Below are 9,263 nucleotides of genomic sequence, written 5' to 3'. Positions count from 1 at the left end.
CACCATTAGACTCTTAAGGCTGAAAGATAGAACCATTTTTTTTTCTTGGAATTAAATAGAGTGTTGGGAACATACACTTACAGAGTGCACTTGAGTTGTTCTCCCCATACCCTGCCTCAGGATACTTATGTGAATATAATGAAAATCCCAAGAAAGTTATTTTACACCATGAAAGCTGTATCACTCTTTTTTTTAATTTTAATTTTTCGAGACGGAGTCTTGCTCTGTTGCCCAGGCTGAAGTGCAGTGGCACAATAGCTCACTGCAGCCTCCGCCTCCCGGGTTCAAGCGATTCTCCTGCCTCAGCCTCCCGAGTAGCTGGGATTACAGGCGCCCGCCACCACGTTCGGCTAATTTGTGTATTTTTAGTAGAGAACGTTTCACCATGTTGGCCAGGCTGGTCTCAAACTCGTGATCTCAAGGGATCTGCCTGCCTCGGTCCCCCAAAATGCTGGGATTGCAGGTGTGAGCCACCATGCCCAGCTACAAACTTTTCTTTTTTGAGGTTTTTGATAACTAATTCACTTTATTAATTCATTCATTCATTTATAGGATGGAGTCTCACTGTGTCGCCAGGCTGGAGTGCAGTGGTACGATCTCATCTCACTGCAACCTCTGCCTCCTGGTTTCAAGCAATTCTGCCTCAGCCTCCTGAGTAGCTGGGACTACAGGGACAGGCCACCACACCCAGCTAATTTTTGTATTTTTAGTAGAAACGGGGTTTCACCATGTTGGTCAGCATGGTCTCGATCTCTTGACCTCGTGATCCACCCGCCTCAACCTCCCAAAGTGCTGGGATTACAGGTGTGAGCCACCGCGCCCAGCCTTATTTATTTATTTATTTGAGACAGAGTCTCGCTCTGTCACCCAAGCTGAAGTGCAGTGGCACAATCTCAGCTCACTGCAGCCTCTGCCTCCCTGGTTTAAGCAATTCTCCTGCCTCAGCCTCCTGAGTAGCTGGGATTACAGGTGTGCACCACCACGCCTGGCTAATTTTTGTTTTTAGTAGAGATGGGTTTTCGCCATGTTGACCAGGCTGGTCTCGAACTCCTGACCTCATGTGATCCACTCGCCTCAGCCTCCTAAAGTACAAGGATTGCAGGCGTGAGCCACCATGCCCAACCCTCTGAACCATTCTTTGTCAGTGTAATTTGGAACAACTTTTCCTTAACAACAGCCAACAGCCCCTCCCAAGAGAAGGCTTTTTTTTTTTTGAAAGACATGTTCTCACTCTGTTGCCCAGACTGGAGTGCAGTGTCAGGATCATAGCTAACTGCTGCCTCGAACTCCTGGGCTCAAGCAATCTTCCTGAGTAGCTGGGACTACAGGTGTGTGCCACCATGCCCAGCTAATTTTTAAAAATTTTCTGTAGAGATGGGAGTCTTGCTATGTTGCCCAAACTGGTCTTGAATTCCATGATGAGCCAGGCTCACATTTGTAATCCCAACACTTTGGGAGATCAAGGCAGGAGGATCAGTTGAGGCTAGAAGTTCAAGACTTCCCTGGGCAACATAGTGAGAATCCGCCTTTGCAAAAAGTAAAAAAATTAGTGGAGTGTGGCGGTGCAAACCCGTAGTCCCAGCTACTTGAGAGACTGAGGTAGGAGGATCACTTGATTCCAGAGTTGAAGGCTGCAGTGAGCTATGGTCTTGACACTGCACTCTAGCCTGGGCAACAGAGCAAGATGCTCTCTCCAAAAATAAATAGACCGGGCACGGTGGCTCACGCCTGTAATCCCAGCACTTTGGGAGGCCAAGGTGTGGGGGATCCCTCGAGCTCAGGAGTTCGAGTCTAGCCTGAGCAACATGGCGAAACCCCGTCTCTACGAAAAGTACAAAAATTAACTAGGCGTGGTGACGTGTGCTTGTAGTCCCAGCTACTGGGGAGATTGAGGTGGGAGGATTGCCTGAGCCTGGTAGATGAAAAGTTGCGGTGAGCAGAGATGACGCCACTGCACTCCAGCCTGGGTGACAGAGCAAGACTCTCTCCAAGAAATACGTAACATTTTTAACATAACATAACATAACAAACTTTCCCTGAATAACTAGTCATGCCAAGTGCTCATCCACAGCCTCATAACTTGTGCTTGTGCTTTCTAGCCTTGTTTACTCCTCCATATATGAAAAAAGAAAAAAAAGCTTTTTAGTTTGTGTCTCTTGGACATTTTCAGATCTTGTGATTGGAACATTCTCTCTATTGCAATAGTCCTTTTGAATAAAATCTTTCCTTCTCTAAGTCTGAATTTGTCATTTACAGTGGTAAATATCTTAATTGTTCTGAGATAAATTATGTATATTATCTTTTTGTGGCAAAGGACTTAATATATATTCAGTAGGTGAAAGTAGTTCCTGGGGCCAGGTATGGTGGCTCACGCCTGTAATCCCAGCACTTTGGGAGGCTGAGGCGGGTAGATCACTTGAGGTCAGGAATTCGAGACCAGCCTAGGCAACATGGTGAAACTTCATCTCCGCTAAAGAACGTGGTGGAGAGCGCCTGTAATCCTAGCTACTCGGGAGGCTGAGGCAGGAGCATTGCTTGAACCCGGGAGGCCGAGGTTGCAGTGAGCAGAGATCATGCCACTGCACCCCAGCCTGGACGACAGAGCGTGACTCCGGCTCAAAAAGAAAAAAAAAAAAAGTATAGGCGTTTGAGGTTGTCATCTCGCACGGAATAGAAAAGTATAAAAAAGGACAATGCAATTTATATCTATTTTTTAAAAGTTACTGCTAATTTCAGGGCTTTTAAATTACTTAATTTTAATCGCAGAAACTTTTCCAGCATGCCATCACCGCTCCGTGTCGACCCATGTTCCCAGACTCCTGGGCTGCTTCAGCGTCAATAACATTGCTGGGTAAACGCGCTAGCAAAAAATGGTTTCAACATAAACCGCCTCCATTCTAACAGGAAAGCAGTTTGGTTTCCAAAATAACCTACACAACTGTGCTTTTAACTTGAAACCGTTTGAAACATCTACGCCGTTCCACAAGACACTACAGATGGCTCTGGGCGCTGGGCTGTGGGCATCACACGAAATCGCAGACCCTAACGTGTCCCGTCCAGCCCCGCCTCTCCCCCGGGTCCCTTCCTGGCGGTCCCTCTGCCTCCCTCCCCCGCGGTCCCTTCCCGCGGTTCCTCCCCGCCCTTCCCCGGCGGCTCCTCCCCGGCCCGCCCCCGGGTCCCTCCACTTGGTCACTCCCCGCCCCTCCCCGGTGGCTCCTCCCCGTTCCTTCCCTGGGGTCCCTGCCCCGCGGCCCCTGCTTCAGCCCGGCTCTCTCAACGCCCCGCCCTTTTCCGGTTCCGCCCATCTCGGACCCCGCCCATCTCGGACCCCGCCCCAGGCCGCTCGGTCGCTTTCCTCCGCGCAGTTGCCCACAGACCCGGAAGTGGATCGTGCGGAGCAAGCATCACACCATGGCGTACGAGTGTTCCTCTGTGTAGACTCAACCTGCGCCTCGCCGTCCCCCATTCGCACACCCGATGCCCGGGGGTCGCTACGGACTTAAAATCTCCGCACCGCACCCTCCACCTCAGGTAAATAGGCCTTGCTGTGTGGGCCCGGAGACGCTTCCTTTTGGGTTAAAGTCGCCCTGAGGCTGGTCCCTGCCCCCGGTCTTTCTGCCTTGGGCCAAGTAAACACGGCCTTTCCCGGTTTTTTAAACGTTTAAGCAGGATTTTCCTGCTTAAAATCCTTTACTGACTCCTCCTCCCGCCCCGCATCGCTTAAAGTCCTCACCGCCTGCCCTGGGCGCCTCCCAGCCTCGCTCTCGTCGGCCCCTGGAGCGCAGCGCCGCCGACCCAGTCCCGGGGAGGCCGCGCCTCCGCCTGGTCCTGGGATCCTGCACATCCCACCCCTGTCCTAAGGCGCCGTCGTCCCCCACCTCCCTCCTCCTCGTGCCGGGCCCTGCTGCTCCCCAGGCCTCCCCTTCGCAGTCACCGCTTCCCTTGAGCCCTCGTTGGGGAGGTGCCCGGGGCCCGTCCTGTGACACCCGGTGTTTTTGCCTGCCCAGCTCCACCCCCTGGAAAATGTACTCCTGCAACATGCAGACATCTTACTACAAACCCTCCAGTGAATGTGTGGCCCAAGGGAATCAGGAGAAAGAGAGACAAAGAACCACTGAGAGGAGATGGAAAAACCAAGAAAGAGAAAAGAAAAATGAGGGAGACCCATAAACAGATGGCAAAGTGGAGGATGGGTGAGAGATTTGCAGCGACAGAGTGAAAGAAGCAGTCAAGAAAGTAGCAGGGGCAGAAAAGCAATTGGCGAAATGTAGAGAAAAGCTCGATGTCCCGAGATGAAGGACAACAAGATAAGGAGAGGGACAGCAAAGAAGGAGCCTCCTCAGACAGAGAGTGGGGGAGAGGAGAAAGGATTTGGCCGAGGGCAGACAGAGCTGCGTGGTGCTGGGACAGCAGGAGGGGACAGCTGGTGACAAGGCGAGCAGAGGGAGAACCACAACACAGGGAGGCCTGGGATCTGGGAGTGCCAGAGAGTGGGGATAAGCGGGTGTAACAGGGAAGAGGGGATTTAACAGGGAGAGCAGAGGAGGCGCGGAGATGGGGTAAGAAAGAGGCAGAAATAAATGGAGATTGGGACGATGAAAAGGTTGGAAAGAAAACGCCACAAGAGGTGAAACAAATTGGAAGAATGGAGTAGAACAGATATAAGGGGGAAAAACAAAGAAGGGAGAAACAGCAGAAGAAAAAAGAGGCACAAAATCGTCAGAATCCTAGGGGGAAGATAAAAGGGGAAAAAGAAGGGCTGGAGAGACAAGGTGAAAGTGAGAGGCACAAAATGGGGGAGAGGAACACATAGTTATAAAGAAAGAGGGGCGCCCTGGGACCAGATGAGAGGTGAGTTGAGATTGGATATGACAATTTGATTTCTCTATTTATAATGTATTACATTTAAATTGTAATCTAATTGTTTCAATTCTACATATAAGGATGAGAATTTCAAAGCTCTGTGTAAAAGGCTTGTGCATTTTATAATTATGGCATAAGAGGCTAGCTTTCATTTGCCCATGCTGTTTAGCCATTGGGCAGTGACTTGCCTCATTCAGTTATGGGTCTCCCTCTTCCTGTTTCCTAGGATGGGGTAGGGTGGGGGCAGTGAGGAGAGGCAAGGAGTGACTGGCTGTGTCACTGCCTGGTGCCTTGTATTTACCTTTCATCTCACAGTTCATGCTGAAGGTTGAGATGAAGCTTATCTAATTCAGTCTCTTTTTCTATATGTAATTATGGCTGAAGTAAGCTTTTGTGGAATCCTGTATTGGCTCATGTCATTCTTTTCTAAATGTGATATATTTTCAATTTTTTCCCTTTGTAGAATTCCATATATAGTTAATATATCATATACATATTAAATTATATATATATATTTTCAAAATGGTTTCCATTTGAAGTTAATTGTGTTGAGTTCAGATTGAGGTCTGCATGCTTTCTACTCTTTATCATATATTGGAAATACTCTTTGGTAGTCAGTAGGTAACTTTATTCATTTTTATTTATTTATTTATTTATTTTTGAGACAGTCTCGCTCTTTCACCCAGGCTGGAGGGCAGTGGCGTGATCTCAGCTCACTGCAACCTCTGTCTCCCGGGTTCAAGTGATTCTCCTGCCTCAGCCTTCCAACTAGCTGGGATTACAGGTGTGTGCCACCACGCCTGGCTAATTTTTTGTATTTTTAGTAGAGACAGGATTTCACCATGTTGGCCAGGCTGGTCTTGACCTCCTGACCTCAAGTGATCCACCTGTCTCGGCCTCCCAAATTTCTGGGATTACAGGCGTGAGCCACCGCGCCCGGCCCTTATTTATTTTTTTTTGAGATGGAGGTACTCTGACGCCCAGGCTGGAGTGCACTCGTGTGACCTTGGCTCACTGCCACCTCCACCTCCCAGGTTCAAGTGATTCTCCTGCCTCAGCCTCCCAAGTAGCTGGGATTACAGGCACCTGCCACCACACCTGGCTAATTTTCGTATTTTTAGTAGAGATAGGGTTTCATTATACTGGCCAGGCTGGTCTCGAACTCCTGATCTCAAGTGATCCCTCCCAAAGTGCTGGGATTACAGGCGTGAGCCACTACGCCGGCCATCAGTAAGAATTTTAGATGGTATGAATGTGTATTTGGTAAAGATATCAATGACGCTTTTTTTTTTTAACGTTAACATAAGAACCTATTAACTAATTTGGTTTTTTTTTTTTTTTTTTGGAGACAGAGTCTCGCTCTGTCGCCCAGGCTGGAGTGCAGTGGTGCAATCTCGGCTCACTGCAAGCTCCGCCTCCCGGGTTCATGCCATTCTCCTGCCTCAGCCTCCCAAGTAGTTGGGATTACAGGCAGCCGCCACCACGCCTGGCAAATTTTTTGTATTTTTAGTAGAGATGGGGTTTCACCACGGTAGCCAGGATGGTCTTGATCTCCTGACCTCATGATCCACCCGCCTCAGCCTCCCAAAGTGCTGGGATTACAGGCGTGAGCCACCACGCTCGGCCAACTTATTTGTTACTAGTCAGTTTTCTTCCCTTATGTCATCTCTTAAAATAGTGACCTGTGAACTACTAAGCAGATGTCCCCCTCAAGTCCCTTTTGTCAGTTCTATTTTCTGTAAATGTGGAAAGATGGGCTGGATTGACTCAAAACCTTATTCCAGCAGAGCTTATGTGTTCATGAAAAAATTTGCTGAGAGAGCTCATCTCTATAGCTGACAGTCTTTCACTGTTTTCAACACCAATAGCCATGTTTTCACAGTTCTGCATTTCATTAGTATGTTGTGTTTTTCTGGAAAAGAGGAATTAAATGTTTGGGATCAATGTGATAAAGCCATGAAAGGGAAGTTTCTTTTGCCCAGGTATGTGAAAGAAGATCCTGGAATTTTCCAGGGGAGGCGTGAGAAAGTCTAATTCAACTTGGATGACTTAGTGAAACATCTCCCCTTCTAGCCCTCAGTAAATCCACCTGCAACGTGAAGGTGAGGGACTCAGTCAATATACCTCAGTCTGGGCAATACTGACCCCCTTAATGTTTGGCAGAATTGGGTGTACATCTGTGTTTTGCAGTTCTTCTAGGAATTGGGGAGTGCCCACTGCAATTAAAAATTTAAATGGGACTCAGTCCTTTAAAATTTAAAACAAAACAAAACCAAAACCACAAGGATGGAAGCCAGGGTGTAGACTCAGAGGCAGAGAGACCATCTTCAGAGGCCTTTCTCTGCATTAGAGTTATGGCTAAATCTAAAGCAGTCATGTCAGTCCCTGGCAGGGAACCCTCCACCGGCTTCCCGTGTTCCCCAGGACAAAAGCCCAACTCCTCACTGTGGCTCCACAGACCTGCATCCAGGGCCCCTGCCAGTGTCCAGCCTCCTCCTGGGAGCTTGCCCTCATCTCATGACTCCCTCTGCCCTAGTCACATTTGTTTTTCTCTTTTCCCAAACATCAAAACCTTTCCTGTCTCAGTCTTTGTCCCTCCTCTTACCCTATGTCCCCAAATCATCACAGCTCTGTCCCTTTCTTCTCCTTCAGGTCTAGCCTCAGAGCTGTCTCCCACCCTCTTGCACCCCCATCTGAAATTCTCTCTGCCTGTCAGTCTCTACCACGTTACTCAGGTTTCACTGTCTCCGCATCCATCACCACATCGGACACTCTTCTGCGTGGATTATTTTGAGTATTTTGTGTCTCCCTCCGTTGGAGGACACAGTCTCCATCTTGGCCACGGGACGACTGCAGCACCTGCTCCGGGGCTGTGGTTCAGATGCTGGGGCTGGGGTCGGGCTGAAGAGTCCTCAGGGAAGACCAAAAGGACAGGGCTGGTAGTGAGGATGGTCTCATATTCTGGAAATTTCATCCGTAATTGGTCTAAACTTCCTGTGGCTATTTATTCCAGTCTACGTAAGAGCAGAAGGCCTCACTGAGGCCTGAAAAGCCCCGCAGACCCTGTGTCCTCAGCCAGTGCCGAGGCGTCCCCACCGCCTTACTCCAGCTCCCGGGTCTTCCACGCTCTACACATCAGCAGGGCCCAGTGGCCATCCTGGGCAGGGGCTTTGCCTTCCGGCAGGTGATGCGCTCACAGTCAGGGGTCCTGGATTCCCTTCAGGAAGGGTGGCGAGAAGTTCAGAAGCTAAACGGGCCATGAAGGAGGCACTCCCTAAACAGTGGGGGAATTTTGCAGGGGACTGTGAGTGGAGAGACAAGGGGACAATGGCAGCCTCCCTCATGAGATCTGGGGCCTCTCTTCTTCTTGGACATCCTCCGTCAGCTCAGTCCGGCCAATCTTCAACTGCCTTTAAACTGGACTCCATGGTGTCCCCAAATTGCGGGCAATTCCTTCCAGCATGGCCAACTTCTAGAATCTAGACTTGAGGCCCACTGTCCTGCAGATAGCAGTTTGTGTCCATTCCTGCCGCATCGCTTGTGTCCAGAGGCCTTTCAATCCAGTGTGCTCCTCAGGCTGGAAGAGAAGTAGAAAAATGGGGACAGGTGAAGAAGTCCTTAGAGGTGTCGAGTGAGGCGTGGAAGCAATGCTGAGCCTCTAGAGGAGCTGGATGAATGCTGCATGCACCTGGCCCACAGGTGACTGTGGGCTCACGGGGTGTGTGGCACACTTGGAAAGAAGTCTCAGGTCTGGCTGTAGCACCTGGAAGTGGGTTTTGGGGTGGTTGTGGGGCTGCAGGATCATTTTGTAATGCCCTGATGTCTCAGCTCAGGTTACCTGGGAAACAGATGCTGACACAGAGATTTGCATGCAGGAATTTAATTCGGAAACTCATCATCACAGTGAAGAGGACTGAAGGCAGTGGAATCAGGCAGAGAAAAACATCCCGAAGTGTACTTAGAACCAAGACCTAAGCTGACCCCATAGGGAGCTTCAGCAGCAGGAGGATGGGTGCCTTGGCCTGAGGGTGTGGATCCCAGAGCTGCTCCACAGCATCCACTCCACGGGGTGATTTCTGTGGAGGCTTTGGGAAGTGCAAAAACCATCCTGAAACCCATAGAGGAAAGATAGGAAGAATCTCAGAGATTATTTTCTGGGTTGCCTTTGGCATTCGGGGTATTTTCAGTTGCAGATCAATAAGCTTTCAGTTGTGTTTTGGAAGATGAAATGATCATATGGAGTGTTTCCTTTCCTGATGTTGGGGTCTAATTGCATCATTAGAGACATCTCTGTTTTATTGGTAGGTTTTAGTGGTATTCCCCTGTGGGGTGGAGTCACTATGAGTGGAAATACGTTGCCCTGGGTCAGTGAGTTCCTGGGGTGTTTGTGTATATTATTC

At 49.4% G+C, this 9,263-nt stretch overlaps 1 protein-coding gene across 24 annotated transcripts in view; it reads left to right on the top strand.

Annotated features, from left to right (window-relative positions):
- The first annotated feature begins 3,226 nt into the window (after nucleotides 1–3,226).
- ZNF160 (zinc finger protein 160) overlaps nucleotides 3,227–9,263 on the top strand; it is a 36,928-nt gene continuing 30,891 nt past the window's right edge. For 12 of the 24 annotated variants that reach the window (XM_024351960.3, XM_063802192.1, XM_063802194.1 and 9 more), the window contains exon 1: nucleotides 3,357–3,531. The gene's annotated coding sequence lies outside the window, so the exon portion shown is untranslated. Of the gene's footprint in view, nucleotides 3,532–5,367; nucleotides 9,165–9,263 lie in introns of those variants that run through there. The other 12 variants (XR_001711521.4, XR_010153952.1, XR_010153951.1 and 9 more) reach the window with 8 other exon arrangements.

Source organism: Pan troglodytes, chromosome 20 (assembly GCF_028858775.2).
Source record: "Pan troglodytes isolate AG18354 chromosome 20, NHGRI_mPanTro3-v2.0_pri, whole genome shotgun sequence".
NCBI lineage: Eukaryota > Metazoa > Chordata > Mammalia > Primates > Hominidae > Pan > Pan troglodytes.
The sequence above is the reverse complement of the archived record's forward strand: the minus strand, read 5'-3'. Positions and strand labels throughout refer to the sequence as shown.